This window comes from Ranitomeya variabilis, chromosome 1 (genome assembly GCF_051348905.1).
Source record: "Ranitomeya variabilis isolate aRanVar5 chromosome 1, aRanVar5.hap1, whole genome shotgun sequence".
Lineage (NCBI taxonomy): Eukaryota > Metazoa > Chordata > Amphibia > Anura > Dendrobatidae > Ranitomeya > Ranitomeya variabilis.
Genome location: NC_135232.1, coordinates 578,589,067 through 578,601,682, shown reverse-complemented (window position 1 = coordinate 578,601,682; position 12,616 = coordinate 578,589,067). Strand labels below are relative to the sequence as shown.

Sequence of the window (12,616 nt, the reverse complement as noted above, 5' to 3'; positions counted from 1 at the left end):
CTGTATTACTTAACAGCAGCACAGGGTGTCAGGTTATTGGACCCGCTTGCTGTTATTATACAGATCCCAATAACACTATGAAGTTAAAGTTAGAGGATATTCAAAGACTCAGAGATTAATATGATAAAGACAATGACCGTAATAAGGACAGTTGGTGGGCAGACACCTTCTCCTTTCTTAATCCAGCCAATTGGTTTGAGGGACCTGGGGGCTGGATAGCTGAAATCTTGCAAACTTTGTTACACATCGCTGCCTTTATTCTTGTCATGTATGAAATACTAAAACTTGTTCTTTGGTGTATTTCTGTATGTATTAGGAAACTCTGCACTAAGACAACTAATGATGATGCCAAAAGCGTTGCCACCCCTGCTCTTCTCTACACTGATTTCACAAAGTTATCTGATGAAGATGTTGAAGCCAAGCGCATGGCTATCTTCAAAAGATCCCCACTACTGTTATCAATAATTGTTATTCGTAAATTCTAGTATACAGGGGGGACGGGTATGCCGCAACAGCCATGGCTGGTAACATGGCACCAGTCATGTGAAGACCAGTACCCCTCGAGCTTAGAGCTTGGGATAGTACCTCTGATGCTGGACATTAATTAACAAAATTTATCTAGGGGGGAATGTGAAGGAACAAATTATGAAAGGTTCTCCATTTTGTGTTTTCGACTCCATTTTCTTGTTGCTTAAAGATAAATTCTGTTATTTAATTAGGTAAAAGGTTATAGCTGCCATGAAGTAATTTTATCTTGTTGTTCACAAGCCTGTTATTCAACTAGGCTATGGTTTATAATTGGTATAAAGACCTTGAGTCTTCTGACTCGAGCCAGGGAAGGGACTCGGGGGTGTATCGCTAGATAAGACTTTGAGGCACCTGTTAGTATGTGTTTTTCTATGCCAAGAAGATATGACCATATATGTAGTTTCCGGTTTTTCTGTATACTCATGGGTTAAGTTTTTCCTGCATTCTTATAGGTTAAGAACTGTGAGCGTGTTCTTATGCTGATTGGTTGAAGTATAATTTCTATGATTATGAAAAGCGATACACAATAAAACGGGGGCCAGAGATCTGCTCGATCCCCCATACAGAGGCACACGTCTCCGTCTGGTCATTTTCAGTTGCCGGCAACACCCTGTAGATTAATTTGGAAATCACTGAGTCAACCGTGAAGGATCAATTTAGATCCTCCCTCAACAGTTACACTTCTAGGAAGCACTTACATTGCTGGTTACACTACACTACTAGCAGGCACAGGATACAACAGTTCTTTTAAACATTAGTGGCAAACAATTTCTTGTGAGGTCAGCTTTGTGTGCAGAGGCACCAGTTCCAAGAGAAGCATGCAATTTTTCTCTGCATGGCAATTTACAACTGATAGGTATGCACATTAGAAATGGAGCTGTCATGACTCTGGACAGGATGGTTCTGCCTCAATCCTGGTCAGGTCAGGGTTAATTCAGTCTGCCTCTTTTTGGTTTTGGGATGGTAATTTAATGTTGGCAGTACTGCATTTAGTGTCCGTGATACTTCCATATACTCGGTTAGTGGTTGCTGACCCTGGTGACTCGTACTTAATCGTGTGCCTCTGTGCTTGTGTTCCTTGCTGTGTATGATTGAGTTTGTCCCCTGACTTGTGCCTCTGTATCCTACTTTTATACTGCTCTGTCTCTCATGGTTATCTGACCCCCTTGGCTTGTCCCCGTTAACTCTTTGTCTTGCCCCTAGGTACTGCGCGTTCATCTGGCTTCTGACTCTCGACTCTCCTTGACCACATTACTGTCTTTGGCCTGTGCTTTGCATGCTCAGTGTCCTTCCCTGCACTCATGTACAGTGGCTCCGCCCCTGGTCATGTGATTGCTCAGTACCAGGTCCTGTGCTCACTACACTAGTCTAAGGTCCTTGTTCGCTGCGTGCCTTCAGCCTGCACTCCCTGCACTTACTCTCGTGCCCCCTGATAGCGCCAGTGACACCTTGGTGTCATTGCAGGAGCTTTATATAATTGGCTTCATTTCAGAAATATTCACACATCCTTACTTTGATATTACAAAATTCATATATGTAATGCATTAATGCACAGTAAGCTGATCACTAAGAAATGGCAGTAGTCTTGAAGCACGTTCTCTGCATATCTGGATGCAGATGCAGTGAGCGACACGTTCTACTACTTTGTGTCGATTATTTAAGCTTCTGTATAGATATATTTTCCGCTCACCCAGTGTGTACAATTATTTTATTCATAGAAACATAATAAAAGCTTACATTTTTCCTTCCTACAATATCAGGGAACATGGCCTCAGCCAGAGACTAGAGATTCAATGTACTCCTGCAGTGGCTTCCCACTTATCACACGGAGATGGTTTATCCTTAGAAATATCTTCGGACTTTCAGATGAATAAAACATGGAACTACATCCATGCACATGGAAGGGAGCACACGCTAAAATTGAAAAACACATTGGTAATCAATCATTGTACATTTGATAAAAAAAAGAAAATATAGTTAGAATGAATACCAACATTTGGAAAACCAGCTTTTTTCATTTTAGACTGTACTGGCTTTCAATCACTTATGGAGGGTCGAAGGGCTATTTCCAACTGGGAAACTATCATCTACAACCTGGATAGGCTATAATTTGCTTATCTTTAGGGATCTCTACACTGGGGCCCCAAAATCCCAATAGCATTATCCTGAAATGCCCCATAATAATCTAGCAGTATCCGTGCAAGTGCGTTTCTGCATCATTTATTGTCTGAATAGTCTCACAAAGATATACAAATACAGCTCCGTGGCATCTCTCTTTTCAGACACTGACATAAGCAGTGGTGTATATCAGCTGCCATCACTGCATTTTAGAAGGTATTTCAAAATACAATTTTTGAGTTTGGTGGGGGTTCCAGCTATTGGATACCCATAGTGATCACCAATTTTAACTTATCCTGTGAATAGGTAATGACGTGCCCAGTTAGGAATTACCCTTTTTTGCCCCATCACCTCAATAAGCAGCTGTTATGTGGCAGAAGCAGATAGCATTGGTGCAGGAGGGTGACATAGTTCAAACAACGGAAGGTCTTGTGGCTACAATGCAACAGGATGAGCAGAACTGCAACTACGAGAACCAAGGATACAGAGTGGCCTAGCCAGTCTCCAGACCTTAATCCCATAGAAAAGTTATGTAGGGAGTTGAAGCTCCGAGTTGCCAAGAGACAGCCTCAAAATCTTAATGATTTAGAGATGATCTGCAAAGAGGAGTGGACCAAAATTCCTCCTGACTTGTGGTCAAACCTCATCATCAACTGCAAAAAACATCTGACTGCTGTGCTTGCCAACAAGGGTTGGTATTAAGTCTTGTTTGCCAGAGGTATCAAATACTTATTTCTCACAGTAAAATGCAAATAAATTTATATGATTTATACAATGTGATGTTCTGGGTTTTATTTTTGATATTCTACTTCTCAATGTTAAAATGAACCTACCCTCAAAATTATAGACTCTTCATGTCTTTGTCAGTGGGTGAACTTACAAAATCAGCAAGGGATCAAATACTTATTTCCCCCACTGTGTGTATATACATATATATTCATCTTTTAAATTTTAAATATAGCAAAAAGGAAAATGGGCTGATGCAAAAGTTTTTGCACCCTTCATGGTTAGTATCTAGTTGCACCTCCTTTTGAAAGTATCATAGTTTATAAGCACTTTTTGCAGCCATATAAAAGCCTTTCAATTCTTGTTTGAGGGATTCTCATCCATTCTTTCTTGGAAAATTCTTCCAGTTCTGTGAGATGCCTTGGTCGTCTTGCATCCTCTCATATTTTGAGGTCCAGCCACAGATTTTTAATGATGTTCATATCAGGGGACTGTGAGGGCCATTGTAAAGCCTTCAGTTCGCTTTTGAGGTCATCCATTGTGGATTTTAAAGTGTGTTTAGGATCATTGTTCATTTGTAGGAGCCGTCTTCTTTTCAACTTCGGCTTTTTTTTCAGATGGTGTTGTGTTTGCATTAAGAATTTGTTGAAATTTACTTCAGACTCTGAATTTTATGGTGAGGACGCCGAGGGGTTTTCTTCTGATGACACTTCCATGAAGACCATATTTGTGCAGTTGTGTCTAAATAGTCGAATAATGTACCACAACTCCAGATTCGGCTAAATCTTTCTGAAGGTCTTTTGCAGTCAAGCGGGGGTTCTGATTTGCTTCTCTAGCAATCTTCACAGAAATTTTGCTTGGTCTTCCAGACCTTATGTTTACCTCCACTGTTCCTGTTAATGACCATTTTTTAATTACTTTTCAAACTAAGGAAATAGCAACTTGAAAATGCTTTATTATATTCTTATAGCCTTCTTCTTTTTTCTGGGCCTCCACTATTTTCATTTTGAGAAGGTAGCTGCTTAGAAGAACCCATGACTGCTGTTTTTTGGCACAAGGTTAGAGGTGGTTGAGTTTTTATAAAGCTGGGAAATTTGCATCACCTGGCATTTCCTAACGATGACAGTAAACAAGCAATAACACTAACAGGTTAATTAAGGTCTGAAATCCTGGTCAGTTATCTGAGCACACAATTCTCCAAAAGTGCCCAAACTTTTGCATTGGCCCATTTTACTTTTTGCAATTTTTAAAATATAAAAGTTTAAAATATATACATTTCTTTTGCCTAAAATACAAAGGAAATGTGTCATCTTTATCCTTAAGCGTTTTAGAGATAATTTGATCTTCAACTTTCTTAACTGTTCACAATAAAAGTAATTTTGACCAAAGATGCTCAAACTTTTACATGCCACGGTAGCGGAGTTGACTTTGACACAAAGCCGTGCAGAACAGACATAGTATTTTACCAGAATTCAGTGGCAGAGCTGGGTTTGTTAGAGTCCAGGCACAACTGAAACGTGGATATAATAGAATTGACTTAGCGACAAAACCTAGTTTGTTACAGAATTCAGAAAGAACTGAGGAAAGGAAGCAGACCACAATAGTAGAGAGGATGCCAACCACCTGAATACTCAGGTGGCGTGCAAGTACCTGAGTCAACCTATAAATCTTTGAAGTGTAACATCACCTAAATGCTTAGGGTTACCAGACGCGCTGAATTGCAGAAGAAGTCAGCTGAGGTAGAAACAGAATGTATAACCCATCAATGGATACAGGACAGGACATTTGTAGACCTCCTTTTCTATTTGAAAAAGTCTTGCCTACATTTCTGTCAGTGCCCGTGATTTTGGGCCATCTAGTAATTTCAGCACTATAATGTCAGAGGCATAACTAAACTAAAGCTTTTGGGCCCCAATCTCAAATGTGGGCCTCCAAATATCATGCACCATTTATGATACTGTGGCACTTGGATCATCGTAGGACTAGGTTCAACTGATACATCTGCACCTACTATACCTAAGTCCATTGGAACTATAGAACATTTCCAATTAGACATCCCAGGGTATTGGAATTCTATGCACATGTCTTCTATTCCAGTCAGCACCTCACAGAATAAGTCCGATCTCACACTTAAGAATCAATGCTTTTCACCATTAATGAACTTAAGACTTTCCCTGGCCCAAACAGGAGATTAGGTAACGAAGAACTGTTGATAAAAAATGGCTACTGGATATGGACACATCAGATTCTTACTCATTTAACCAAAACCTTGTACTTCTGGACGTTGGGTTAAAGCTTTTCCATTTATTTAAATTTTTGTCTTATTTTCCAATTAATTGCAGTTATTTACTATGCAATGTCTTCTGCAATTACATTAACACTAATCCACGTGTTAATGGGACAATAGATTTTAGCATTTGTTACGGTGTTATTATCTGTTGCTCCTTTGAGACCTAATTAATTATTTTTGCCTTTTCTTAGCATGCGTAAACTTCATGGACAAGATATTTAGCATTTTCAAAGTGTAAAAGGATGGACGTAAATAAGCTGAAGACTGTTCCCTATCTTGGGAACCATTGCATATTCTCTATGTACCTACCAATACATATCCGTGGCAGCTAAGGGACACAGGGATTCTATGTGGTGCATCACAGTGCGCTATCGTTTGTTCTGTTCTAATGGAAACCTATGGGGTTCACAAAATGAATGAATGTATGAGCCATTGACTATGCAGTCAAAAAAGTACAATCAAGAATGCAGATTTTTTTTTAATCTTATGTTCCCCTATAGAATAACATTTGTGTAGATAATCTAATGCAACAGAAGTGCTATAATGTGCAACATGAACATTCATTACCCCAAGCAAAAGATTTTTGTACGTCTTCACAGGATCCCCAGATTCCATACACATCTAACACACAAGTTGCTCAAACCTGGGCAGTAGATATATTTGCATAAAAATGGGGCTGTAAGTTTCTTACCACCTGGAACAGGATGACTTGATGATTGCTTGCCAAAGAATGCAGCCTACCTGGTCTGGGTGCCTTCCCTCCAATACACACTTGTCAACTCTCCTGGAATGGAAAACCTCATAGACCCCCTGAAAAATTGGCAATTCTCCTAAAACCTTGTAGAAATTCATGGATATGAATGGTTTCTTATTTCCCGGCATCTTGAAGATATAGGCAGGGCAAAGCATGGGAAGGAGATTAAGTAAACATGAAAGGGGTCATGGCTATTGACCAAAATACCAACCCATATTCTGATTTCATGGTGGCCAAAGTTGGAAACAATGCTCCAAGGGCAACATATTAGACACATTATCAGTGTTTATATTATGTACACCTTTGTTCACAATGAACCAGTGCCTCATGGAGATTACTTAACCTATAAAAGACCTTTGAGATATTGCTGTTTCCCAGATCACCTCTGGTTGACGATAATTGAGACTATAGCAACATGAAACATTTAGAAGGATTTATAGTTGAAAGAAGAGTAATGACGGCAGCACTCACCAATCTTCGCACACAAGTTCCTTTATTATGAAAAATTCTTCACGGCTCGGGGGTGTGTATTTACATAGAACATGGCAGCCGAACGATGGCCGTTTCGCGCCCTCCTGGAACCTGTTGAAGCGCCAGGAGGGTGCGAAACGGCCGTCATTCGGCTGCCACGTTCTATGTAAATACACACCCCCGAGCCGTGAAGAATTTTTCATAATAAAGGAACCTGTGTGCGAAGATTGGTGAGTGCTGCCGTCAATACTCTTCTTTCAACTATTCAAGATTGTTGTCTCTTTGGCTTTAGTACCCGATATCTGTGGGTTGATTGCGGTCCTATGGACTGGAGGGTTCACGGTCTATGACAGCGGTAGTGCGGTCAGCTGTTCACTACTACTAATATTTAGAAGGATTTATTCTCCATTAGTTCAGCCATGTTTGATATTTCCATTCTTAACATTGCATCTGAGAATTATTTTTGTCCGTCTTAAAATGTCATGGAAAAACGCTACAAGTTTTACCTTTTATAGTATCACTACATGGTCAATGCTCCTTCATATACAGTATTTGTTAAAGACATCACTCAATCCTCCTGCAGTACACCTGACTCATACTCAAGACGGAGATGTTCATAGCTGCCAATGAGAAAACTTCTCTGTGTGGTTCTTGATATGATAGTATGGTATGAGTCTTTTATAGTTCTTTGGTATAAACGTCTTGTAGAAGACAATCCTATAGATATGATCACTTGGTAATAAGGTCCATTTCTTTTTATGGAAATTTACCGTACTTTTAAAATAATTTTGGATTAATTCCCTAGTCCAAAACTCACTGCCTTTATTCTAAACTACGCATTATAGATTTTGATGCTTCCTTTGCATGTTGATCCTTCTTCGATACTATTACTGTTCTAGAAAGCTATTTTTTCTCATTGAGGTTAAGAGAAGTTTGATAAACTGAGAAATAGCATATGGATTATGTCTACACTTGAAAAGGAAAACTTTCCTGGTCTCAGCAAACATGCTCAAAATACAGCTCGGGCAAAAATTAAGAGACCACTGCATAATGTTCAGTTTGTCTGATTTTTCTTTTTATAGGTATAATTTTGAGTAAAATGTAAATTGTTCTTTTATTCTATAAACTTCTGACAACATGTCTCCGAATTTCCAAGCAATAAATTTTGTATTTTTTTTTCCGAAAAGGAGAAATGGTCAAAATTAAAAAAAAAAAAAACAGTTCTTTCAGACCTCAAAGAAATGCAAAGAAAACAAGTTCATAATCATATAGAAACAACAATACTCATGTTTTAACTCAGGAAGAGTTCAGAAATCAATAATTTGTGGAATAACCATGATTTTTAATCACAGCTTTCATGCGTCTTGGCATGCTTTCCACCAGTCTTTCACACTGCTTCTGGCGCAAAAGTGTAAGCAGTTCTTCTTTGTTTGATGGCCTGTGACTATCCATCATCCTCTTGATTACATTCCAGAGGTTTTCAATGGGGTTCAGGTCTGGAGATTTTGCTGCCCATGACAGGGTTTTGATGTGGTGGTTTCTTAATTTTTGCCAGAACTGTACCTCAGACTCCAGAGATTCTAGAAGCAGGAAATGGATTTCGAGGAATAGTGAATCGGAGGCAAAATTTTCCACCATATTTTCCTTTAGTATCTATTTTATCCTAAATTACAATTAAATCTAAGAAATGTATACAAAAATCTCTGTGTGTCCCAGTAGCTCAGCCATGTCCTCTTTCCTCCTCACCATCTAGTGTATGGTGCTACTTTAAGGCATAGGGTCTTGTCCATTTAGAAGCCAAAGGTGAGACTGATCATTAGTAGATTAATCCTTATTTTCTATGCTGGATTTTTACAACACTGACTGTTTCAGGATAGGTGTATGCTGCTGAGCAGATTTGTCAATTTTTAGTTCAAATACCTATTGTGGTTATATATATGGAGTACTGATGTTTGCAGTGCTCAAAATCCCTGTATCACTTCTTCTTCCAGATGTCACTATTGACTCATAATTCAGTCTGACAAATTTACTTGTGCTGCATTGTGTAATGGTACTGGAGCACCCCCCAGGGCTAGGGGAACTCAGTACCGGGCCCTTCGGTTCTCGATGGGGATGTCACGGTGGCTGACCTGGTCCGTGGCCCTAGGGATATCCGTGGTAAAAGGGGAAGTGTTCGTGACGCCACCTGTGGTATTCGGTCAGGGTGACCGACGCTGCTAGGGGTCCGCTGGGGTGATGGAGTGGCAGCTAGATGGTATACCTTCCCACAGGTGAAGTATGTCCCCAGGGCTTCCCAGATGTGTAGGTGGTGATGGTGGACGATGTAAGGCGCAATGAATAACGAGGACACAAGGTTGCAGTCTCTTTACCTTTTACTGAAGACTTCAGCGTCCACAGTCCAGAGTACAGATCACAGGGCAGGCAGAGTCCAGCCGGTCCGAAGGCAAATCCAGAGTTCTTTTATCCAGGTGGAAATCAGTAGCCTTCCTATTAGCGCCTGTGTGTTGTAGTACCTCCCTGCTGAGCACCACGGGATAGTCCTCACAACCTTTGTAGATGTTCTAGGTGTTATTTCTTCCTCTCTGTCCCCCAGATGGTATGGATAGGACATACCTGTATGACTGATGGCCTGAGGCTTGTTTATAGGGACCCTAGAGACGCCCCGACCCCCACAATTTGCCACTGTGTCTTCTTAGGTTTTAAGGTCGGGCAGCCAACTTGGAATTGACTGTCCTGCTGGTCTTTGAAGTAATGCGTAGAGTCAATTACTCCCTCGGTGTTCCGGCCACCGGCTACGCGCCTCAGAAGGAGGCAGCCTCTTACAGGACAGAACTCCTTCTGGTGTTGTCTCCTTGTGCTGTGACTTCGTTTCTCACTCCCTGCAACACAATTCCTTTCTTGTCCTTCCTTAGGATGCTGCCGCACGTGGGGCAGGTGCAGCACCGTATCTTTCTGTCTCGTGCTAGGCCTCTGTCAGGATCCCACCCCTGACAAGGGCCCTCTGTCTGCAGCTCAGGTGTTCCTCCTTTCCCCCTGTCTGCCCGACAGGTCTTGCCTGGGATGAGCACAGTCAGCTTCTGACTAACTTTCTATCCAGCCCACCAGTTTTACTCTTCTGTGAGGAGTGCCCTACTAGATAGGAGCATGGCTCCCCCTGGTGGTCTGGAGTGTGAAGTGTGTTGTGATGCTGTGATACCTGGAAAGATGAACTCCTTTATTACCTTCAGACGTAATATCACTCCCCCTGGTGGAAGAATAATATTACTGCAGCAACCAGGACTCTGGGGCGCTGCAGTACATCACGTGTGGATGCCTGGCACCTCTAGCAAGATAGCTTCCATGGAGAGGTGTTGCGCAAATAACACCATTCAGTAGGCTCCTAAGGGACCCTGGCCTCAAACCCTAAACAGAGATCAGGCCATATGCAGAGTCATCTGGTTTGTGTCCACAGATTAGCTGCTGGTCAGTGAAGCGAGCTAGCAGAAAATAGTTGTGATGCCGCATCAAAACAAGGTGGTCAGGACAGAATTGTGAGTCATTCGGAAAGTTAGAAATGCAAGCCAAGATCAGGAACATTACTAGAAGATACAAGAAGCAAGCTGGAATAAGCAGAAAATCTTGGTAAGTAACAACTTATAACTGGCAGCTTGCAGCATGTTGTTGGGGGTTTAAATAGGGAGTGGCCATGCCCAAAACTCACAACAAAGAGCTGATTAACAACAGATAGTAAGAAACATTAAGTAAGGCACAGATTCCTAGACTTGGTGGCACCATGAGTCCCAGCCACATTAATGTTAAAAAGGACTTGGCCTGCTTCCACCATCACCCTCCACAGTGCAAGTGGAAGAAGCAGAGATCAAAGGAGAGTGTGAAGAGTCGAATGTGACACATTTGTAGGTGGTTATAACTGATATTCCTATGTAGCCTATTTTTGCTTTCACTTGACAGCTTGAGGGAGGTGAGTTTCAATGCTCCTTTCATTTGGTGTGAGTGCTGTGTGGCGGCCATTGTTGCTGTGGATTTGTGCTGGTGGGGCGGCATTGTCTGCAGTCATGGGGACTCAGTCTTGCAGCATGGGTGCTGTGAGGCACCAGGCCATCCGCCCTGCTGATGCATTGTCGCTGTGGCGGTGGTCAGCATACGACTTCGTTCTGTTAGGGCAATAGGGACCCACTAACAGGTTTGCCGTGACGTGGCAGTGGGCTTCATACAGTCTGATCAGAATGTTAAACTAAGAACCTCGTGTTCAGTTAAATATATATTTTGCCTAGCGGTATTAGATCAACATATGAATTTTTGGAGGTGCTGTCCATGTTCTTTTTTTGGTGTAGATGATATTCCTCATTAGCTTTCACAGAACATTACGGAAATCAGTAAGTTTATTGAAGTCTATGCTTAGAAATGTAGTGAGATCGTGATTGCAATATACATCACGTGGCTGTGATCGTGAAATATAGCAGCCATAGCCTAGATGAATTGAGTAATGTTCTGGTCGATGAGAGGCTTGACCTAACTTGTCCTTATAGTTTATGAGTGAGTATTGCAAGCTAGGCTTTAAATCCACAGAGGGCAGTAATGATCTAGACGTGTACGTGGTAGCTATGAAATATAAACTGATTTAATACTCATGGGGTGAGGGGTATGGCTGATAGTTTGCTGTGTGTCTCGTTAGCTCACTTTCGGATGCCTTTGGTGAGTCCTTTATGCAACCCTCCAAGGCAGGAAGATCTGTAAAAGTTAATGGAAATCCTGAGGGGACCCTTGAAAATCTAAAAAATGTCTCCTGGTCAACTACCTTATGTGCTGTGTGGAGTGCAATGATGAAGAGATTTTGCTTCTGTATTACTGTTATCTGCGTGTAAGCCGGTCAGAACTTTCAACTGGCCCTATGAACCCAAACATGGCTGGATGGTGCAGAAATGGCAAAGATCAACTGAAACAGGTTATTTGAAATCAGGTTAGAAAGTGTAGAGATTACAGTCTCTCTCATATGAGGCCATTATTGAGGCACTAAGCTTGGTGGTTACACAAGTTTACAGCTGCACAAACCTTGGTGGTTACGGCACTGTTATTGGAGTAGTATCTATAAAATGTGGTGGACTTGTGTGACAGAGAAAAGTAGTGACTGCTAAGGACACCGTGTGAGAGACAATTGTACCTTACTGAGGCCTATGTGGAACCTGCAATAACTGGAGAAATGTAGGGTTCAACCATTGGTGCAGGTCTAGACTCACATTTCACTACTTGGTAGGAGGAAGTTGTTTTGTAGACCATGCTTGTTCCCTGTTCAATTTCTACAATATTTTAAAGTTTTAGAGCCTCAATAATAGAACATTTATCAGTAAATTGCAGCTGGTTTTAAGATCCGGTATCTGTCAGTGTCTTGTTGGGGTACCCACTTGCCTTCTGCCCATCAGAGGGCACCTAGTATAGTGTACCACCCTCATGTGTAACCTGCATCTCACATTTTTACATACATTTCTCAGTTCTCTGTAATAAATGGGTTACACACAATATACTGTGTAACGGAGGCCAGGGTGGAAGCCGTGGCGAGGGGCTGCTGTTGTTCCATCACACCCCAACGCCCCGCTGCATTAATAAAATGTCCTTTTTCTGGTGTGCTGTGTTTGTAATGTATTTCACCCACCTGTGGGTCAGCATTCTAAAATAGAATCAAATGCTACCATATTATACGGTGCACGTATTAAAGCAAATAAATTGAACCCAGT

The 12,616-nt window shown here is 41.4% G+C and overlaps 1 long non-coding RNA gene across 1 annotated transcript in view; it reads left to right on the top strand.

The window, feature by feature from the left end:
• Positions 1-333: 333 nt before the first annotated feature.
• The window catches only part of LOC143769033 (uncharacterized), an 898,561-nt gene continuing 886,278 nt past the window's right edge, over positions 334-12,616 (top strand). The window contains exon 1 of the long non-coding RNA XR_013214176.1: positions 334-771. This is a non-coding gene — a long non-coding RNA (uncharacterized LOC143769033). The remainder of the gene's footprint in view (positions 772-12,616) is intronic.